This window comes from Canis lupus, chromosome 20, assembly GCF_003254725.2.
Source record: "Canis lupus dingo isolate Sandy chromosome 20, ASM325472v2, whole genome shotgun sequence".
NCBI classification, from domain to species: Eukaryota; Metazoa; Chordata; class Mammalia; order Carnivora; family Canidae; genus Canis; species Canis lupus.
The window spans coordinates 5,491,902-5,514,842 of NC_064262.1; the positions used below are offsets into that span (position 1 = coordinate 5,491,902).

The 22,941-nt window shown below is 37.5% G+C and overlaps 1 protein-coding gene and 1 non-coding gene across 5 annotated transcripts in view; both read left to right on the forward strand.

Annotated features, from left to right (window-relative positions):
- Window positions 1-22,941, forward strand: part of TMCC1 (transmembrane and coiled-coil domain family 1) — a 241,320-nt gene that overhangs the window by 13,281 nt on the left and 205,098 nt on the right. The gene's annotated exons all lie outside the window — the stretch shown is intronic.
- Window positions 9,668-9,774, forward strand: LOC112662995 (U6 spliceosomal RNA). The gene has a single exon (XR_003138987.1). It is a non-coding gene; the product is annotated as a U6 spliceosomal RNA (small nuclear RNA).

The following is a 22,941-nucleotide window of genomic DNA, read 5'->3' on the forward strand; positions in this document are numbered from 1 at the left end:
TGATGACAAGTACAGACGTCTTGAGACAGAAGCTTGCTTGGGAAATGGCAAGAATTGGGGAGGGTTAGGCGCTTATCTTGTGCCTCAGGGAAGTACTTTCCAAATTTTAATGTGCCTGTGGTTTACATAGGTGGTTAAGTTAAAATTCAGATTCTAATTTTGTAGGTTTGAGGTGGGGTTCATTTCTAACAAACTCCCAGTTGCTGCTGGTGCTATTGGTCCTTTGTAGGGCTTTAGTTTTTAGGCTGAGTGAAATGGGAAATTGTTAGAGGGTTTTGGGTGGTGGTACGACAGGATCTGATTTCCATTTTGACATCATACCTCTGGCTGCTGTTAGTAATAGGCTGATGGTGAATTGGGCAAGGGCAAAGGCAGGAACACCAGTTAGGAGGCTATTCCTGTAATCCAAGTGAGAGAAGATGGCAGTTTGCACTGTAGGGTGGCAGTGAGTGTGGTGACACATGGTTTGGTTCTGGATATATTTCTCTAGCAGAATCAACTGGTTTTGCTGATAGATTGGATGTGTGCTCTGAAAAAAAGGAAGGAGTGAAGGACAATTTGAAGGTATTTGCTCGAAGTTCCTCCAAGGACACCATTTATTCATCTGGGAAAGACTGAAAGAGTAACAAGTTTGGCAGGGAGGAACCGGAGCTCAGTTTTGGACATATACTATAGATGCCTGCTAGACTTAGTAGAGATGTTGAGTACATAGTTGGTTTATGAATCTAGAATTTAGGAGAATGGATCTGCTGAAGGTATATAGCTAGGTGTTACTGACAAAAACAGTATATGTAAGCCAGGAGGCTGGGTGAGGTCAATAATGGAATGAGTAGAGATAGGAGTAAGAAGAAATCAAAGAACTTAATTAACTCTGGAATGGACCAGTGGTTAGAGGTCTTTAGAAGTTAGGAAGATGAGGATCCCTGGGTGTCTCAGTGGGTTTAGTGCCTGCCTTCAGCCCAGGGTGTGGTCCTGGAGTCCTGGGATCGAGTCCCGCATTGGGCTCCCTGCGTGGATCCTGCTTCTTCCTCTGCCTGTGTCTCTGCCTCTCTCTCTCATGAATAAATAAATAAATAAAATCTTAAAAAAAAATTTTAGGAAGATGAGGAGGAACAATCAAAGGAGACTTAGTACCAGCCAGAGTAGTAGGAAGAAATCCAAGTGAGAGGGTCTACTGAAGCCAAATGAGGAAAATGTTGCTATCAACTGTGTTAAATACTAAACAATTAAGATGAGGGTTGAGAAATAACCACTTGATTTAGCAATGTGGAAGTTATTGGTAACCTTGTAAGAATGGTTTAAATGAGGCAGTGGGAGTAAAGATCTGATTGGAGATGTTGCCTTTAAGGTTGTATTTAGGTAAAAATCTGCAACTCTTAGATAAATGTCTGGGATAGGAGAAGATTTAAGATGTTTAAGTACTCATTAGCAACTGGTTTGATTAATTTCCCATTTAATATTGGAAAATGTGTTTTGAAAACTTTAGGGTATCCTAAACCACTGATTCTTCCTGAATTTTTATTTCATGCCTTTAGGGTTTTTAAATCATCCTTAGCAGTTATGATAAAAAAGAAATATGAGGATTTTTTGGGAACCAACTGTTTTTCAGCTACTCTTCTTTCCTAAGTTACAGGGCTTAGAGACACTATAAATGCTATAGTATATAGCAACCTATAGTATAGGTTGTCAAAGGGGACTGTGAGAACCTCCTCACACCTATCTATCCTTAGTAGAAGTGTTCAATCTTTGTAGCATCCTCAGCCTGATGATCTTGTGCAAACAACCAAAGTAGACAAGTTATACTTAGATACAACTTAGTCTTGGCATTTATGGAAGACCTTTTTTTTTTTTCTTCATTTGCTTATTTAAAAAATAATTATCAGATACTTTCATAGATGTTTGGTTCTGTTGTAGCTGCTGGAAATGCAGTGCATAGTTTCTGCCTGAAGAGATTATGTTCTAGTTGGAACGAAGTAGCAGATTGGGACCAAATCTTGGTGGTCTCAGACTAGTATTGGTTGTCTTAAGGCTGTGTGGCATATGGGAATAACAAAGAAGTAAAATTATAGTAAATATATAACATAGAACACTGCCTCTCTTAAAAAAAATGACACAAATTATTTTATTTCCACTAGAATTTAAGCTCCATTAGTTTCCATGGATAGATATAAAGTGTATCACTTAGGATATATTCAATTGTAAGTAACAGTAACAATATCTAACAGCTGCTTAAATAGTAAAGCCTCTGAATTGTCTCCCATAAATAGAAACAAGGAAATAGGTGGGTCAGAGCTAGTTAGTAACTTGGTAATATTAGACTCAGGTTTTCCCTCTCCTTGACTCTGTTATCCTTAGTATATTGGTTTTTCAGTTTCTCTATATAGCCTCTTGGTTGTAGGATGACTGTCTTAACTCTACGCAGTACAACTAACTGCATTCAAAAACAGGAAATGGAAGGCAAAATATTTTTCTAATGGGAAGGCTTGACCATTTTAAATGGGGAGAAAATAATTCCCAGAAGTCTTCTAACCAGTGCTTCATGAACTTCAGGAGTGTGTGTAAGACTGATCTAGGGAACTTGTTAAAATACAAATTCCACTGACAGATTCTGAAATGTAGGTTTAGAGTCGAGCCTGGGAATTTGTATCACTAATGCTCCCATGGGATGCTGATGTTGTAAATTTGAGTAGCGCCGCCATGTGATGTCTCCTTATACTTCAGTGGGGGTCGTATTGCTTGCTGCCCCTGACTCCAGGCATGTCTGGGAAAATAATTACCTGGCAAAGAGAATATGATAGCTATGATTGGCTTCAACTAATCATGAGTCATCTCTTGAGGTTGGGCACATTACCACACTGAACAAATGTGAGTTCTGATTAATGAGGAAGAAGGGAGAAGTGGCTGTGGGCTTGACTACAAGCATCTAGCACTTTTACTATTATAAAAGTTGCAATGAAATTGTATGTAGTTAAAATTTTTATAGATATTTCCAAATTGTGCTCTTTTAAAAGTTGGAATCAATTTACATTCCTATCAGCAATTTGTGGGATACTTCTTTCCACTCCTTACAAATTAGATATGTTACCTACTTTGATCTTTGCTATTCTGATAGGTAAAAAGTATTACCGATTTATTTATTATTATTTTTTAAAGTAGGCTCCATGCCCAGTATGGGGCCCAACACGAGGCTTGAATTCATGATCCTGAGATCAAGACCTGAGGTGATATCAAGAGTCAGAGGCTTAACTGACTGAGCTACCTAGGTGTCCCACATTATAGATTTGACTTATTTTGCTTTTTCCTCACAACTATCAGTTTGTTGGTCTTTAAACCTGGTTTGCTTATTAATTTTATTATAAATCACAGTGTGATTATACAGGCTTGTAAGTTCTCCTTTTTGCCAAGCTTTATAGATCTAGATCTTAAATAATGGTATAATATGCATGCTTACTAAAAATTTTGTAAATAAGGCTACAGGTGGACATCAGGCTACAGGTTGCATCAAAGATAATAAAGGCAATCTAAGCAGGGTGAAGTATAAAATTGACAGATAGGTGTGATAGAAGTGTAGAGTCTTAATCTTTTTTTTTAAGATTTTATTTATTTATTCATGAGAGAGAGAGAGAGAGAGAGAGGCAGAGACATAGGCAGAGGGAGAAGCAGGCTCCATGCAGGGAGCCTGACTTGGGACTCGATCCCAGATCTTCAGGATCACGCCCCAGGCCCAAAGTGGCACTAAACCACTGAGCCACTCAGGCTGCCCTAGAGTCTTAATCTTTAACAGAAATGATCTGGCCCAAAATAGTGGGGTTTTTGTTTGTTTGTTTTCTTTTTTTCATTTGAAAGCCAAACCACCATAGTTTCAGGTAGTTAATTGTATGATGTGGCTGTGAAAAGAGGCTGTCATTGATGAATATTTATAGATGTACAGTGCTAAATTTAGATGTATATGCTAAATTAAGAGAAGTAATAGTCCCTTTGTTCTTCTATTGTCAGATTATATCTGGAGTATTGTGTCCAGTTAGGGATTTTACACTTCAGAGGGACAGTGATAATCTAAATTGCCCAGATGAATGTGACTAGAATACTGAGGGCTCTAGGCACCATATCTAATGAAGAACAATTGAAGAATCAGGAGCTATTTTGCTATGGAAGATAATACTGGAAAACTTAATTATCCAAATACATTGGAAAAGTTGTTTTAAGCAAGAGGGTGCAGACTTATCATCTATATTGCAGTAGAGGACAGACAATGGGTAGAAGTTATGGTGGAGATGTATTTCATCCCACTGTGGAGACTTTTGCGTAGTAAGATGTCCAATGGTGGAAGAGATAAAATTATGAGGTCTCTGTCATTAGAGATATTCAAGTATAGGCTGGACGATTGTCTTCTGGAGATATAGGTGTTCCTGTAGGAGTTTGGATTACGTGGTCTTTCTTGCCCCTCCCAGCTCTTAAGATTTTCTAATCTCAAGTAGACTCTCTCCTTTGTGCTAATATTGGTAGCAATGAAAAGTCTTGTTGACTTTAGTTCCTTGATAACTAAAAAAAATGTTTTCCAACCAGCAAGAGAATACAATGCCAAAAAATACAGTTTTTAAAATGTATATAAAGTAGAAAACTAGAATACTAGATCTGTATATGGACTATTATTATGCTAATTTTTTAAATAAAAAATTTTAAGGATTTTTATTCATTTATTCATGAGAGATACACAGAGAGAGGCAGAGGGAGAAGCAGGCTCTCTTCAGGGAACCCAATGTGGGACTCCATCCGGAACTCGGGTCACATGCTGAGGCGAAGGCAGATAGATACTCAACCACTGAACCACCCAGGCATCCCTATTATTATGTTTTGGCAGCATTTCTTTAAAAAATTTTTTTGAATTATTTTTTTAATTTTTAAAAAGATTTTTATTCATTTGAGAGAAAGAAAGAGGGAAAGAGCACAAGTTGAGGAGGAGGAGAGAAGAAGAAGCAGGCTTTCCACCGTGTAGGGAGCCCAGCATGGGGCTTGGATCCAGATCCCAGAACCCTGAGATCATGACCTAAGTCAAAGGCAGACACTTAACTAACTGAGCTGAGCTACCCAGGCACCCCTTGATCTCTTAAGGCTAGTCTGTCTGTCTCCTTCCCTCCTTCCCTCCCTCCTATTTTTCCTTCTACCCTCTGCCCCTTTCCTTTCCTGTCCCACAGTTCATTTACTGAGTTGGGGTAGATGATTTAACAATGGATTGTGAGATAAGACTGGGAGAGTTCTTTGCTTTCCCTCCCAGGAGCTACAGTTATGTTATGGGTGCTTACAAATTTTCCTGAATAGCCTTCGTTGGGCAAGCTGTGGTAACTACTTGTATATGGGTCTGAAACTGGAGATTGGCACATAGATTATAGGAGTCTTAGGAATATCTTGGATTTGTAGTCAGCTCCTGAGGGCAGCTTTGTTTGGATTTTCAGGAAAGTGGCTAGTGGAACTTGCTTTTGACGACTGATAAAGCTGGGAGAAGGTTTGGCTCCACAAAAAGGCACAGCATTACTATCTGCTTTGGCTTTTCTGTTAGTAGGATGAGTAGGATGCAGCTCCATGTGGGTACCAACAGGTATGGGGCCTGCACTGTCACTCAAAAGCCTTAAACCTGGCACACACCCTTCCCCCTTCCCCTTAAGAGTAGTCTTTCAAGAGCATAATTTGGGGCATGTTCTTTTTTTTTTTTTTTTAAAGATTTTATTTATTTATTCATAAGAGACACAGAGAGAGAGGCAGAGACACAGGCAGAGGGAGAAGCAGGCTTCATGCAGGCAGCCGAATGTGGGACTTGATCCCAGGTTTCCAGGATCAGGCCCTGGGCTGAAGGTGGCGCTAAACCGCTGAGCCACCCAGGGATCCCATGGGGCATGTTCTTAAGGATTGTTAGAGAGTTTATAATTTTATACTACATAATAAAAAGTAAAGGTTGCCATAGTGTAGAAGAAGACAGAGATTTGTGTTTTATTTGTGTGTGTGTGTGTGTGTGTGTGTGTGTTTTAAAACTAGATTTAGTTCTCTGCTACTTTAAGTGTGTAGTGGGAAATTTAATCATTAAATTTTTTCATCTGCTATTGGGGACAGTATTTGTCTTTCAGAGTTGCATACATGGAAATAATTTACCCCAAGGTTAATGCCTGGCATAAACATGGCATAAAATTATTACTATTTTTTAAAGAGTATTTTTATTTTTATTTTTTAAAAAGATTTTATTTATTTATTCATGAGAGACAGAGAGGCAGAGACACAGGCAGAGGGATAAGCAGGCTCCATGTAGGGAGCCCAATGTGGAACTCGATCTCAGGACTGCAGGATCATGCCCTGGGCTGAAGGCAGGAGCTAAACCGCTGAGCCACCCAGGGATCCCAAGATTTTATTTATTTTTTATTTTTATTTTTATTTTATTTTATTTTTTTATTTTTTTATTTTTTTTATTTTTTTTATTTTTTTTTTTTTATTTTATTTTTTTAAAGAATAATTTTTTTTATTTTTATTTATGATAGTCACAGAGAGAGAGAGGCAGAGACATAGGCAGAGGGAGAAGCAGGCTCCATGCACCAGGAGCCCGACGTGGGATTCGATCCCGGGTCTCCAGGATCGCACCCTGAGCCAAAGGCAGGCGCCAAACCGCTGCGCCACCCAGGGATCCCCAAGATTTTATTTTTTAAACCAATCTCTACACTCAACATGGGGCTCAGACTCAGAACCCTGAGATCAAGAGTCACATGTTCCACTGACTGAACCAGCCAGGCACCTCAGGTAACATAAAATTAACATTACTTAAATTTGGGGGCCTTCTATTTATACATGTTCAGCAAGGTAAACTGGGAGATTATATCAACAAATCCATTTGTATCTTTAAGATTTATAAATATACACTGGAATTAACTATTTGTGTGTGGGTGTTTCCACACCACAACCAGTTCTCCAATTCTGTGATACTAATCCAACAATTTTTTTTAATAATAAATTTATTTTTTATTGGTGTTCAATTTACCAACAGTCCAACAATTTAATTCAATTCTGACACTGTTTACCTGGAGTTAAAGTGTCAGATCCTACAAGTTAAAGATCTGTTCCATAAGAGTGATTACCCTGTAGACACCAGTTGCAGCTTTGTAAAAAACTCTGGGGTTTCCATTATCCCTCCTTAGATTCAATAATTTGTTGGGATGACTTACGGAACTTGGGAAAGCACTTTACCTATGTTTACAGGCTTATAAAGAATGCAACTCAGAAACAGCCAAGTGGAGAGGATGCATAGGGCAAGGTATGGGGAGCTTCCTTGCCCTCTTTGTACCTCGATATGTTCACTCATTCAGAAGCTCTCTGAACCCTGTTGTTGAGGTGTTTTTGAGAAGGTTCTGTTACCTAGGAATATTTGGTTAAATCATTGGCATTGGTAGTTAATTTATTCTCCAGCCTCTCCCTTTCCCCTATATTGGGGAGTGAGGCCTGAAAGTTTTATTTTATTTTATTTTTTTTAAGATTTTATTTATTCATAAGAGACACAGAGAGGCAGAGGCATAGGCAGAGGGACAAACAGGCTCAGCGCAAGGAGCAAGGAGCCTGATGAGGGGCTCGATCCCAAATCGAGGAGTTGAAGGCAGACGCTCAATGCCTGAGCCACCCAGGCGTCCCAGGCCTGAAAGTTTTAATCCTCTAATCATGTGATTTGTCCCTTTGACAACCAGTTCCCATCTTGAGCTACGTAGGGGGTCCATCAAGAGTCTCATTAGCATAAACTGCAGTGTGGTTGAAAGAGACTTATTATGAAAAAACAAAAGACACTCCTATCACTCATGAAATTCCAAGGATTTTAGGAGCCCTTTGCCTGGAGCAAGGGACAAAATCCAAATACAGTTGACCCTCAGACAATATGAGTGTGAACTTAATGCAAGTCCGCTTAATGTATGGGGTATTTTTTTATAAAAACATTATAGTACTATAAATGTATTTTTTCCCTGTGATTTTCTTACATTTTGTTTTCCCTAGCCTACTTTAAGGATACGTATGACATACAAAATATGTGTTAATCACAGTTTATGTTATTGGTAAGGCTTCCAGTCAACAGTAGGCTATTATTAGTAGTTAAGTTCTTAGGGAGTCAAAAGTTATATGCAGATTTTTGGTGTTGGCACGGGATGTTGGCGGCCCTAACCCCCTCGTTGTTCAAGGGTCAACTGTAACTAAATACTGTTTTTTAGAGCAGAGGCTAAGTTTCAGAACATTAGTATTGAATTCCCTCTAAGTCATTGATATGTTTCTTTATTGGGCTATGGTGCCACTGTTTTGATTCTTGGTAATGTAAATAATATTTGTTTTGAGATCTTTAGATGAAAGGTGCTGTTGAAACAGCTAAATGCCATATTCCTGAGGGGTCTTTATCAAATTCCAGTATTGTTTCTTTTTCTGTCAGACTTTTGTCCTCAGATGGCTATACTCTAATCCTGTGACAGAGCTAATTCTTTAGTCCAATGTGACAAAAACAGGATTGTTTTCCCAACAGGAATAAGACTCGTTTTTCCAACAGGAATAAGACTCGTTAAACTACTGGGTCATGGAATTTAGGTAGAGATGTTTTTGATGGTCTTATTCTTTTTAATGGTAAACAAGGACAGGAAAGGTAATTGATGTGAAATTCTAAATTCTCCTACTTTAAAGTTTTTTTTTTCCTTTGCCTGCTTATTTTAACATGCTTTTCAGAAATGTGGACACTGTCTTGTTCTAATACAGAAATTTCCTTAGAATGTAAGCCTTAATGTTTTTTTAATACTTTTTAAAAAAGATTTATTTATTTTAGAGTGAGAGAGCACACGTGTCTGTGAGTGCAGGGGGGAGGAGGGGCAGAAGGAGAGAAACTCAAGGAGACTACTTAACTGAGCAGGAGCCCAGTGTGGGGCTGGATCCCACAACCCTGAGATCATGACCCTGAGATTATGACCTGAGTCAAAATCAAGAGTTACACGCCCAAGCAACTGAGCCACCCAGGTGCCACAGCCTTAATATTTTAAATGTTTTTGAACATATATGGAAAGTGTCTTAGTAAACAAGAGTGGGCACTAGTTAATATAGTACCTAGCAGAGTTCTTCACAGATACTGAGCACTCAATAAGTGTCTTTTCTGGAAGTTAGAAGCCTTGGTTCTAACCTTTGCTTCCAGCTACCTTTGGGACCTAATTAGAGTCTCATTCTCCATTTTTAAAATTGTGAGCATCCCTTCTAGCTTTGATTCAGTGACTCAATTCATTCCAAGCCTTACTTTTAAAAATTTTAGTGTGGCCTTTAAGTCATTTTCTTGAAAACAAGCATACAGAGCCAATCACCATATAGGCTGAATTGGAAAGTGTTGTGAAATAACTCACCCTCTGTGGCTTCAGTTATTTACATGGCCATGTTCTTTCTTTACTCTGGAAGAGTTACCTTGGGTTTTCTACTCATACTAGGATAGGACTAGACAATTATCAACTAGTAGCTTTCTTAACACCTATCCAAAGAGGATGGAAGTAGCATCATAGAATGATTATTTTTCCAGTCATATATATCCCTAAATAGTGCTATGTGCAGTATTGTTTGGGTTCAGAGGAGTATTATTTAAGTTGGTTTTTAAAAAAATTGTTTCTTGAGATTTAGAAAATCTGGCCAGTTGACTAACCTTTGTAAAAAACTTTCCCTGTGTTAATGATACAGAGAAGATTAGTATGGCCCCTGCCGAAGGATGACATGTAAATTTGTGAAGTGTTCCATATTTTTAGAGACTCAGGGCCTCAGCTCAGTCACTGGTACATCCTCCCCACCTTCTTGAAAAAATAATTTGAAAAGAAAAAAAATTTTCCCTTGTGTTTTAAGCATGTCATGTTTTGACAAAGAATGTAAATATACTGTAGAAGTATAAAGTATTATGATTGTCAGATTTCTAGTCTGATTTTATGTAGAGTTTAATTTATTTTTTAAAAAAGATTTTATTTCAGAGAGAGAACAGGCAGTGGGGAGGAGCAGAGGGAAAGGGAGAAGCAGACTCCCTGCTGAGCAAGAAGCCATTCCAGGACCCTGGAATCATGACCAAAGCCATAGCTAACTTTTGAAGACCGCTAATTTGTATTATGGAAATTCAAAGTAGGTGAGTGTTGTAGTGGTTAGGAGGATATGATCTGCAGCCTTTATTTGGATAAATGTGGGAAAAAAAACAGATAACACCGCAGGTATGAAAGATAACATGAATAAAAGCATGAATACAAATTAGTCTTATATTGTGTTTCTCTTCATTTATGAGACTATCCTAACCCATTTGCTGACCTTTTGAAATTAGTTTTTAGATAAGGACAGTTTGAAGTAGTAGGATGGATTTCTTGAGGTAGAGCTAAAACAGTGGGAGACCCCATTTCATACATAAAAATGACCTGAAGGGGGAAGAGACTTGCATAATTGAGGACAGTTGGAAGTATCATGTTGTAATCCTCAAATAAGATGAAAATATTAAAAAAAAAAAACTTTTCCTGTCCTATTGTGAGAAGCGGTAAAAACATTGTCTATTGATAAAGAGAACTATCCCAAAACATTAATTTTTTTCAGAAATTTCAAACCAAAACTTTAAAAAGTCAGTGACAGGAGCACCTGGGTGGTCAGTGGTTGAGCATCTATCTGCCTTTGGCACAGGGTGTGTCCCAGAGTCCTGGGACTGAGTCCAGCATCAGCTCCCCAGAGGGAGCCTGCTTCCCCCTCTGCTTGTCTCTGCCTCTCTCTCTGTGTCTCTCATGAATAAATAAATAAAATCTTTAAAAAAAAAGTCCGTGACAAACCATTACTTTATATTAGTTTGCCAGTGGTTAATGTTGAATAAAACCAGTATATGAATTTTGTATGTTTATGGTAAATAATGCCAAGTGTATTGAATGTCTGATCTGGCCTGGATTTGTGAGCCCAGAATTTGTAGCAAATAGTAAAAATATAACTGTGGGCCTTTGTATCCTATTAGGAAGCAAATGAGAGATGAAGACTCTGAAGCCTAAGGTGTTTTTATTTCATTATATAAGTTTAAAAATCAGTGGGGCAAAAATCAGGGTATCAGCACTACCAGAATAGTGGGGTATCTTATTTTGATTTGCCTGTCTTGTTCCACTGTTAAGAACACGAGAGTCAATAGTGGGTGTGTTGTAGCTCTGATCTCTAATGTAGCTTCATATGAATGACTCCTAAATCTGCATCTTCAGCCTACACTCCCTACTGGTTCCTGAAACTTAATACCTTCTCCCAAATTCATTGGCATTTTGCCATGATCTGTTTGCATTCCTGTATACCTGTTCTTCCTCTAGTTTTACTTATCTTGATTAAATGGTTCATCATTCACTTAGCCAACTAGCCCATAAAACTTGGACTTATCTTTAATTTCTTCCTGTTCCTGGGCTTTATGTTGATCAACAAATGTGTATTTACTTCTGAAATGTTTCTTTTTCATTGAGTCTTTAGAATGTACATTTGGTCACTCATTCACCCTTTCATTCTGGCACACGTATGAAACACCTAATATGTGTTAGGCACTGTACAAGGTTGGGGAGATAGGTAGGGATATAGTGGTAAATAAGATATGTGTGGCCCTTATAGAGCTTATCATTCAAGCTTTCATCATTTCCCCTGCTTCCCGTTTGAGTTATTGTGGAAGTCATTTTTTCTGGTTATAAATATAATACTTATTTTAAGAAGTGCAAGGATTATAGAAATGTATAACACTGAAAGTAGGAGACTGCTTATATTCTCATTCACCCGAGATAGTGCGGATAAAAATGTTTTTTCTCTAGTTTTTTTTTAACATATAGCCACAACTTTTCAACACATCTTTGTCTTTATGTTATTTCCTGTTTGTTTATTCTAGCTGCTATCGGGGATACTTTGTTAAAAAGTACCGTTGATTGTTAGTCTTCGGTCAAAAACACATCTGTGTTTTTCTGTCACCTACAGAATGAAGTCTAAATACCTTAGTGTTGTCATTATAGCCCCTTTATTTTTGGTCCCCATCTACCTTTCTTGTTTCTCCAGAAACTTTCCCAGAAGTGGCCCTTCTTACAAGTGTAAAATAAAAGATACCAAGTATGCTGCATTAGTGTCCCCATGCAACAAATAATTCTCTGAATAGGGGAGACAGGGTGATAAAAGTACAGTGATAGTTTATTCAACTTTGGTCTGTGTGTTTGCCCTGTCCTACTCACTTTGGTTATGCCAGAATAAAAAACTAAAGCAGTATTCTTTTTTATTTTTATTTATTTTAATTAATCTCTCTACCCATCTTGGTTCTTGAACTCATGACTCTGAGGTCAAGAGTTGCATGTGCATACTCTACTGACTGAGCCAGCCAGGCACCCCTGTAGGGTAGGGTAGAGTATTTTTAAAAATTAATGCAGAAAATTGGGCGCCTGGGTGGCTCAGACAGTTAAGCATCTACCTTCAGCTCAGGTGATGATCCCAGGGTCCTGGGATGGAGCCCAACCTCTGGTTCATGCTCAGTGGGAAGTCTGATACTCCCTCTCCGACTCCCTCTGCGCCTGCCTCCACTTGTGCACTCTCTCTCTCATTATAAATAACATTTTAAAAAAATGCAGAAAAGTGTAAAGAAGTTGAAATAATCTGAAATTCCATCCCATAGGAATGATTACCATTAAAGTTTTTGTAAATATCTTTCCATACATGCCTATTTGAAAATATATACACATACCAGTATATGAATATAACAATTTTAAAGTAGGATAATATATTTTTTTAAGTAGGATAATATTGTAATGCTGTTTTTCTTTTGTCTCAGACATAGGTTTGGAGACTTTTATGTCAGTAAGAGACCAGTGTTTAAAATAGTAGATTTCAAGAATGAGAACCCTGAGCTTCTAGAGCAGATGTTTTTGCTTGGGAGAGTAAGAAGCTGGTCTGACTTCTCTGACCCTCCAGATTAGAGTAGATGTTGCTCCTCTGGGCTTCAGTGGCACCTTGGCTATCACATCATAACCCTTACCACAATCTGTTATTTGTCTGCCTACTTAAACCAGAGTCCCTTGTATAAATCTCTTTGGATTTCTTTTGGCCTACTCAGTGCCTGGTATCTAGTATCCTGATTGGATAAATGGCTGTATGAATGTCTTTGGTGAAGTAATACAGTTTGCCATGAAGAACTTGCAGCATACATTCTTTAAAACCATTCTTCTCTGTTTGCCTTGATTATTTATGTGCCAAATAACTTTTTGCTGTCAATCCAATTTACCAAGGGGATTTTACTGCTGAGCAAAGAGGGTATTGATTGTAACTTGATTGACAGTTATAATTCTGATTATAAATTATTTAAGATATTAGTATGGTGAGATAGACAGATAGGTATGAGAATTTGGATAATATGAACCATGTTTCCCCAGAGTGTAATTATCACTTTAGGTAAGATAGTATGCTAATTCTAACTGGGCATAGGTATAGGAGTGGTATGGTTGAGGAAGGCTAGATTCAACTTTGACTCTGCCACTTCTTAGCTGTGAAGTCTTAGGCAAGTCCTTTAACTATTTTAGGATTTAGTTCCTTTATTCACTAAATGAATAATAAGCTGCTCAGATCTAGTTTAATGCTAAAATTTTGTAACTGAAATAAAAGCCATATTTCATCTCAGTCCATTGAGTCCAAACCTGTGCACTCATTACTTTCTCACTCTAAACATGTAAGTGGTCAAAACTCAAAGCAAGAGAGTATGGTGCCTTAGAACTCTCTTAGAAAAACTACAGAATGAAGCACAAGGAAGCATCATTATAGTTTTTAGAGGGAGTGTGAACCTGAGAACTACTTTTGCATTCTTTGTATATTTTCATAACCAGTTCTAGATAGAAATAATTTTCTCTTGGGGTGCCTGGCTAGCTTATTTGGTAAAGCATGTGACTCTTGATCTCAGGGTTATAAGTTCAAGGCCCACATTGGACATAGAATTTAAATAATTTTCTCTTTGGAGAATAAGGATATGGCATTTGGGGATGGTGAGTATGTTGATTTAACTAGGATTGGTTCTGCCCTCTTGTCTTTTCGCACTCTCAGAAGAATCTCAAGATTCAGTCTCATTGTCTATGAGGCACAAAGGTTAGATTGATGATAGAACAGAGTTGGGAGACCTGTTTTTCTTCTTGATTTTGAGATACCAAAGAAGATTGCTTTACTTCTCTATGCTTGATTCTTTTTACTAAAAGAAGATGAAAATCTGACTCTTACTACATCATATGATTTGGAATAATAAGATAATTCTGTGGAATATTATTTTTTTTAAACTCCTTTTTTAAATGTATAATTTCCAGTAAATGCACAAATCTAAGAGGTATACATATCTCAGTGAATTTTTGCATATGCATATAGCTGTACATATATAAACACCAATCTGATTAAGATGTAGAATATTTTCCTTCCTTCAGAAAGTTTATTTCCTTTTCTAGTCAGTATCCTTTTTTTTTAATATTTTGAGTGCTTTATTATTAATTTTAAGAAGCAAATAACAAATCTTGACATCCTTTATGCTTCATCAATAATTTGAGTCTTGAACTCTATACTATGATCTGTAGAGAGACTAAGGTCTTTTATCTTTAGAAATAGATAATGCATAATTGTGTTAAAATGCTTTTCTAATAAAATCATAATCCAAGGTGAAGAGGAAGTAGTTTTACATTGTTAAGGTGGCAGTGTTGTTTATCAGCATTTTCTTCTCTGTGTAGGCTTTTTTTTTCTGGAGGTTTTGGGGTTGTTTGAAAGTAAATTTATAATGAAAGTTGTATGTAGGTAGGAAGAGGAAGGTGTTTGGTCAAATGAAGGATGAGCTTGTTATTGGTCTGTAAGTTCTGTTGTTCCTCTACCTGTGCTATTGTGTAACCCTGTGAGCAAGGAAGGCCTGCCCTCATTTTTTACCTTTAATATTTATTCACTGCTTTTTTGCCCTAGACTGTGTGTGAATCTTTCCAGTTTTGTGGTGCTACTTTAATCTACACTTTATACTTAGCTATTTATTATGTAATCGTGTTTACTAATTTATGTATCTATATATTTTGGAAGTTTTAGATTTTATGGAAAAGTTAAGCAAAGATAATACAGAGTTTCTGTATAATAGGTACCCATTTCCCCTTTCTTGACGTCTTGTTTTATTAGCTTCGAAGTATATTTCACATACCTTAGAATTCACCCATTTAGAGTATACACGTAAGTGGTTTTTATTATATTCACAGAGTTGTACTACCATCACCAGAGTATATGCATCACCCCAAAAGAAACTGTACACATTTAGCAGTGTTTTCCCATTTTTACTCCCTGTCCTAGTTCTAGGTAACCACTTTCTCTATCCGTGGATTTGCCTATTCTAGATGTTTCATATAAGTGAACTTACATAAAATGTGGTCTTTTGTGACTAGCGTCTTTCACTTACATGAAATGTTTTCATAGTTTAGCCATTCTGTATCATGTATCAGTTCTTTTTTATTGCCAAATAATAGTTCATTTTTTGTATATGTCATATTTTATTTATTCATTTATTGGTAAATGGACATTTTGATTGATTCCCACTTTTCCTATTATGAACAATGCTGCTATGAACATTTTTGTATAAGTTTTTATATGGACTGTCAGAAAAAATATTAAATTTGAAGTGTGCTTATCAAGAAGAGGCTTTTTTCTCCTCAACAGATATGTTGGAAACAAAGACATAATCAGGCAAAATAGAGTAACTTGGGGTTTTGTATGCTTTAATCGTTCATTCTTTTCCTCAGCTTCCACAAATGCTTGTGGGTGTTGAAACATGGGAACATTAAACAAGAACATTTTTTGACCCTGAGTATTAAAAACATTTTCTTTTTATAAGAGCATATATAAAATGAGAGATTACATTAAAATGATCCTTAAAGTTCTGTGATTCTTTGATTTACTCAGAATTTTCATTATACCTTTGAGCTGTTAATGATTTGCTGAAATATGGAGGATGCTATTCAAAAAACTGTATTAGCATTGTAAAGCTTATCCCCATTTAGAGAGGCAGTTGTGGTAGAGTAGTTGAGAGGTTTAAATTCCAGTTCTACTTGCTGGTTGTGTGACCTTCAACATGTCACTTAAGCCTCATTTTCTTTATCTGTAACATGTGAAGGACATCACAGGATTGTTGTAAGGTTCAAATGAGATAATATGTTAAGGAATTTGAAACTACAATGTGATACACAAATATGAGGTGATGCTGTAGAAAGAGGTTCTAAGTCTATAAAGAACTGTAGTTTCATTTATTGTATTTTGTTTTCAGTTTACTGATTCTTCCAACTTAGTGTATATTTATGATTAGGCTCGATGGGGATTTACTTTTCTTACCAGACTGAGAAAAAAAATTGAGTGGCAAGAACCTCCCACAAAGAAATTAAGATTGTTGTGCCCAGGATAATGAGAAACACCTGCTGTACCATTCCTAGCAGGAGGCAGGATGCTGCTGCCACTGCCTGTGTAGGTGCCTGGCGTTTCCTAAATTTTTTTTTTTTTTTAAAGATTTATTTGAGAGGGAAAGAGGGAGCACAGGGAAGGGCAGAGTGAGAAGGAGAGAGAAACTTTAGCAGACTCCTTGCTGAGCTCAGAGTGCGAGGCAGGCTGGATCTCAAGACTCCAAGATCATGACCCGATTCAAAATCAATAGTTGGATGCCCAACCAACTGTGCCATCATGGGGCCCCAATTTTTTTACATTAATACTTTCATTGTACTTATTCTGTATGTTAACCTTAAAAAGAAAACTCCGTTATTTTACCAGCAAAAATAGGTTTATTTGGGAATAGCAGAGGATTTCAACTGCTGTTTTATAGAGGAAAGGGGGAAATTGGGAGGGCTGTTACAAACAAGTCCACTGGAGTAAAAAGTCCATAGGGAGTTCAAAGTGTAGTAGCTTTTCATTGGCTGGGTTGTCAGTCTCTCATTGTCTGGGCTTTTTTTTTTTTTTTTTTTTTTTTTTTTTTGAGAAAAACCTTTCTTTCTTCTTCTGCTGGGGTAGTAAAGTAGTGGCTAAAGTAGTAATGGGGGACCCCTGGGTGGCTCAGTGGTTGAGTGTCAGCCTTTCGCCCAGGGCGTGACCCCGGGATCTGGGATCCAGTTCCACATTGGGCTCCTTGCAGGGAGCCTGCTTCTTCCTTGGCCTGTGTCTCTGCCTCTCTGTGTGTCTCTCATGAATAAATAAATAAAATCTTTAAAAAAAAATAAAGTAGTAATGGACTGGGAAGCCTGGGTGGCTCAGCATTTGAGGGTCTTTCTGCCTTGGGCCCAGGGCATGACCCCGAGATCTGGGATCAAGTCCCACATCGGGCTCCTTGTGGGGAGCCTGCTTCTCCCTCTGCCAGTGTTTCTGCACCTCTCTCTCTGTGTCTCTCATGAATGAATTAAAAAAAAAAAAGTAGTAATGGACTTACGGCACCTCTTTCTTCCTGTTGGCTCTGCAGTGGACTACAGGGGTGGGGCACGAGAGCGCCCCCTACTGGCCTCCTGACTCCATTTTAGTAAGGCTTCTTTTTATTAATGTTCATACATTATCAGACCCTGTTCTAAATGTTTCCATTTAATCTTCACAATGATTCTGTGAGGGTAGATACTGTGGTAACCCATGAGGAAATTTAAGGTTAGAGAATTACTTATGGGGATGCCTGGGTGGCTCAGCGGTTGAGCGTCTGCCTTCAGCTCAGGGCGTGATCCTGGAGTCCTGGGATAGAGTCACAGATCCCGCTCCCTGCAGGGAGCCTGCTTCTCCCTCTGCTTGTGTCTCTGCCCCTCTCTCTGTGTGTCTCTCATGAATAAATAAATAAAATCTTAAAAAAAAAAAAGAATTACTTATGATGATTGGTCCTACAGTACTTTGAAACTTTTCCTTTTCGGTAGAGAGCTCAGGCTTACATTCTTACCACATCTTTGCAAAAACTATTAGCTTTCAGTGATAGGTTACTGTAAATGTTATCTTTAATTGCTTCTAGAAATACTTTTTAGATTTTGGGGTAACTAGAGGTCCAGGAGTACTGTTTCTGTCTAACTCTGAGTTAGAAAAATTGGGAATAAATAAAAGGTGTTGGTTAGGCACACTGGTAGTATTTCCTAACTCCCCTGCTTTGTCAATTAAAAAAAAATCATTTATTTGAGAGAAAAAGAGAGCACACATGAGTTGCGGGGGGCAGAGGGAAAGGTAGAAGCAGGCTCCCTGCTGAGTGGGGAGCCCAAAATGGGGCTCTGTCCTCAGGACCCTGAGATCATGACTCAAGCCAAAGACAGACACTTAACCATTCAGCCACCCCAGGCTCCTCCCTCCCTGCTTTATCAATTTTAAAAGGAATGCCTTTTTACATTTTAATTTTTTTGAAATTTTGTACATTTAATATGGTATTTCTCCTTGAAAAACTGTTGCTTGTGTAAGGTGTGCCTTTTAATTAGTTAACAAGGTCTAGGATCAAAATGCAGTAACATTTAGTCTATTGGACTTTATTTTTTAGTTAACACCCACTATCAGTGTGCCATTCTTGGCCTCTATACATAGTTTTTCCATGTTTGGTGCTGACAGCCAGATATGGTTAACCAGCTAAGATTGGAGTTGCTGTGAGACTCAACTTTGCACCTCACTGTCCTTAAACTTCCTTTCCTGTAAGATTATCTTAATGACTCAGAGATAGAAGTACTTCATTGTCATGTTTTGCCTTACTAGCTGCTGCTAATTTAGTGAACCAACTAGTTGAAGGGGAAAATTAGCAGATAGTTTCACTGGAGACAGGACCAAAGTTAAAACTTAATTAATTTAAGGAAAATTAGCAGATAATTTCACTGGAGACAGGACCAGAGTTAAAACTTGAAAGTCCAAAGTCCAAAACTGTAAGTTTAACTTAAGTTAAAACTTAAAACATAGCATAAGTTCAAAACATTGGTTTTTTTTTGGGGGGGGGGAGGGGAAACTGCCTCTGGTCCTTGTCCTTGTCTCCTGATGACCAGTAATCAGTTCTCTATCTCTGTAGTTTTGTCATTTTGAGGGTACTGTGTAAATGGAGTCATATAACCTTTTGAGATTTTTTTTTTCATTTACTAAGCATGATGCCCATGAGATATATTCAGCTTGTTACATGTATCATTATCATTGCTTCTCCTTTTTAATTACTGAGTAGTATTGCATGGTATGGATGTACCAGAGTTTGTTTAAACATTCACTTATTCAGGGACATTCATGTTGCCAGTTTAGGGTATTATCAATAATGCTGCTATGAACATTCATGTATAAGTTTTTGGGTGAACATATGTTTTCATTTCTCCGGGATAAATGCCAAGGAGTGACATTGCTGGGACGTAAGATAACTGCATGTTTAATTTTATAAGAAACAGCCAAACTGGGCAGCCTCAGTGGCTCAGCGGTTTAGTGCCGCCTTCAGCCCAGGGAGTGATATTGGAGACCCAGGATCGAGTCCCATGTCAGGCTCCCTACATGGAGCCTGCTTCTCCCTGTGCCTCTGCCTCTTTCTCTCTCTCTCTCTCTCTCTCTCTCATGATTAAATAAATAAAATCTTTGAAGAAAAAAAAAAGAAACAGCCAAACTTTTCCATAATGGTTCTATCTTTTTACATTCCTACCAGCAGTGTAATGAGACCACTAATATGTTTTATTGGTGTTCATTCTTTTTCTTTTATAAAAATGGTAGTAGATCCCCAAAATTAAAAAAAATTTGTGAGAAAAATAATAAATTGAAAGGTTTATACATTGATACAGTTGTTTTAGCAGAATGTACAATTTGTCTCAGGAGAATAAAATCATAGTTCTAGATTGTTTGCTTTGGCAATCTTTTGTTGACCTTGTTTGAAGAGACTAATAACTTTGAAGAGTGAGGAAGATTTGTTACTAAATTTTCATGCTAAGTTATTTGGCTGTTTTGGAATCTTAATAACCAGCATTTCTTTCTCTTTAGCTCTCATAATTTCTGGATAGATGTTTATCTTTTCCTAAATTGTAAATAATTTCTGATGTTGTAGCCTCCATTTATAACAAGATATCTTAACTTTATTTACTTTTTTTGTTTTGTCATGAATTATAATACCCACTGTTTTTATGACTTAAGAGTTGTTGAAACACCATAGGGAACAGTTTGCTTACCATCAAAATAGGCAAGTCCCCTAAGTAAACATATCCATACCCAGGCTTTACTCAGTCACTGTGAAATAGCGTGGGTTTTTTTTTTTTTAGGCCAAGGAAGCTATCCAAGAATTTTGTGAATGAGGGTGGGAATTGACCTTGCCAGAATTCATGGGGAAGATGTCTGTCTTCTTGTTTTGTATGGTGGAAAAGGGTTTTTCATCCAAACTTTGCCCTGATTTCTTCTGCTTTTCCCACTGAGCTTTCTTTTTTTTTAAGTGTCTAGAAATTTTAACTTCTTAAGTGTTAATTTTTAGTAGACTTACTTTTAATTTCAGTAGTTTATCTTGAAATAAGTTGACTAAGAGACTCAGACTTTAAGATAAACCAGAGATTTGTTGTCTTTGCTTTGGGACTTGATGATGAAATGTAAAAAAAAAAAAATCTAATTTTGTTGTGAAAACTAATCAAACCATTTAGATTGCTGTATTTTAGAGTATTCAATGGAATTTGACTTTTCGATGGTTTTCTCATTTAAATAAGCCGCCGAAGGCCTATAATGAATAAACTTCATTATTCCTGCTAATGGGACCTTGTTAAATTATTATTATTTTTTAAATATTTTATTTATTCATGAGAGACACACAGAGAGAGGCAGAGACATAGGCAGAGAGAGAAGCAGGCTTCATACAGGGAGCCCAATGTGGGACACAATCCCCGGACCCCAGGGTCATGACCTGGGCTGAAGGCGGCACTAAACCGCTGAGCCACCGGGGCTGCCCAAGGCTATGTTTTAAATTGATAATTGCAGTTTATTAATAGTATATTCCCCCACCCAACAATCTCTTCTTCTGTAAGCCTTCTATTTTTATTCTAGAATATTGTAAAATGTTAAGACGTAAATTACCTCATTGCTCAGAAGCATGTTGTCTAATGGAATCAACATAAGATATTATTTGACTTTGGGTTATATTTTCTATTTATGCTAGCTTGTTTATAATGTATTGAAAGTAGCATCTCTGAATATTTTTTTATTCTTTTGGTCTTTAAAAAGATTAAGTATATTGGGAGCACCTGGATGGCTCAATTGTTTAAGTATCCAATTATTGATTTCTACTCAGGTCATGATCTCAGGGTTTTGGAATTGAGCCCCAAGTTGGGCTCTGCACTCACAGGGGAGTCTGCTTGAAATTCTCTTTCTTCCTCTCCTCTTGCTTGTGCGCACATTTGCATGCTCTCTTTCTCTAAATGAATAAATAAATCTTAGAAAAAAAATTTTTTTTAAAGATTTATTTATTTATTTATTCAGAGAGAGAGAGACAGAGAGGCAGAGAGAGACAGAGAGGCAGAGAGAGACACAGGCAGAGGGAGAAGCAGGCTCCATGCAGGGAGCCCAACGTGGGACTCGATCCTGGGTCTCCAGGATCGCACCCTGGGCTACAGGCAGCGCTAAACCGCTGCGCCACCGGGGCTGCCCAGAAAATTTTTTTAAAAAGATTGAGTATACTGAATTTATATTGTATTGTCTTTTATAGCTAAGTTTCCTTCATTTATATTGAGCGGATGTTTGACAGAATTTTTAAGACAGTCTTTTTCTACTCACCCTGCTGGATGTTTGATCTACTCAACTGACAGCTTTATTTCTTTTTCCTCAAAATCCAAAACTAGGGGCAGCCCAGGTGGCTCAGTGGTTTAGCGCCGCCTTTGGCCCAGGGTGTGATCCTGGAGACCCGGGATCAAGTCCCACGTCGGGCTCCCTGCATGGAGCCTGCTTCTCCCTCTGCCTGTGTCTCTGCCTCTCTCTCTTTCTCTCTCTCTCTGTGTCTCATGAATAAATAAATAAAATCTTAAAAAAAAAAGTCCAAAACTAGGCCTATAGTAAGGAAAGGAACATATGCTAGAGCCAAGGGCTGGTGCTACATAGGCCTGTGGGGGTGCATATTCAGAAGCTTTGCAATTGGTTGGCTTGGATCTGTCAAAACATGTTTGGTTGGCTCTGGTTGTGCAGTGGTTTATTTAACGCTTCTGAGTAGTGACCTGGGAATGAATGCATTATGAGTATAGTTTGGAAAATTGTTGTATAGGTTGCTCTGGGAGGGCCCCTCGCCCCTACCCTGATAAACCCCACTATTGGGCAGGTCTTAGGTTCACTGGTTTAATTTTCTGTGAATGCCGTCCCATGATTAAGCCTTTGCCTCATCTCATCAGCAAATGGTCAGTATTTTGGATGCAAGTTATTTCATAATGGACTTTATGTTACAGGAAGACAGTGGGAAATTAAATATCTGTACCTTAGCTCTGGCGTAAGTAGATATTGTTAACATCATGTGTTGGATATAAAGTAGGCTTTCTTTTGGTTTTAGGAACTAAGATACTACGATGTCTTACAGTTTTAAGGCACTTAAACATTTGTTTAGTTGCATGGTGGGAAAGGATATACAAAAGAATAAGTCATTACATATTTGAACAGTGTTGATAGATGAACATGAATTGATGAGCTTAGTAGTATCCTTTCACATTTTTTCCAAAGGTTTAGACTTTGTTACAGATTTTGCATCTGTCTTTAAGGAAAAAAAATGTAGACGTTGTAGTAAATACTAACAGTTTTGAAATGTTACCTAATCAGTATAATTTAAATAGAATTTACAGTTTTGCATTAAATATAATCCTTTCTAATTTAGATGCATGTGTGTGTATATATATATTTTTATATATGTGTATGTATATGTATATATTAAAATACAATCCTTCCTAAATCTTACTCTGCTAAATTTACTTTATGATCATGATATGGTATATCATCAACAGTAGTAAAAAA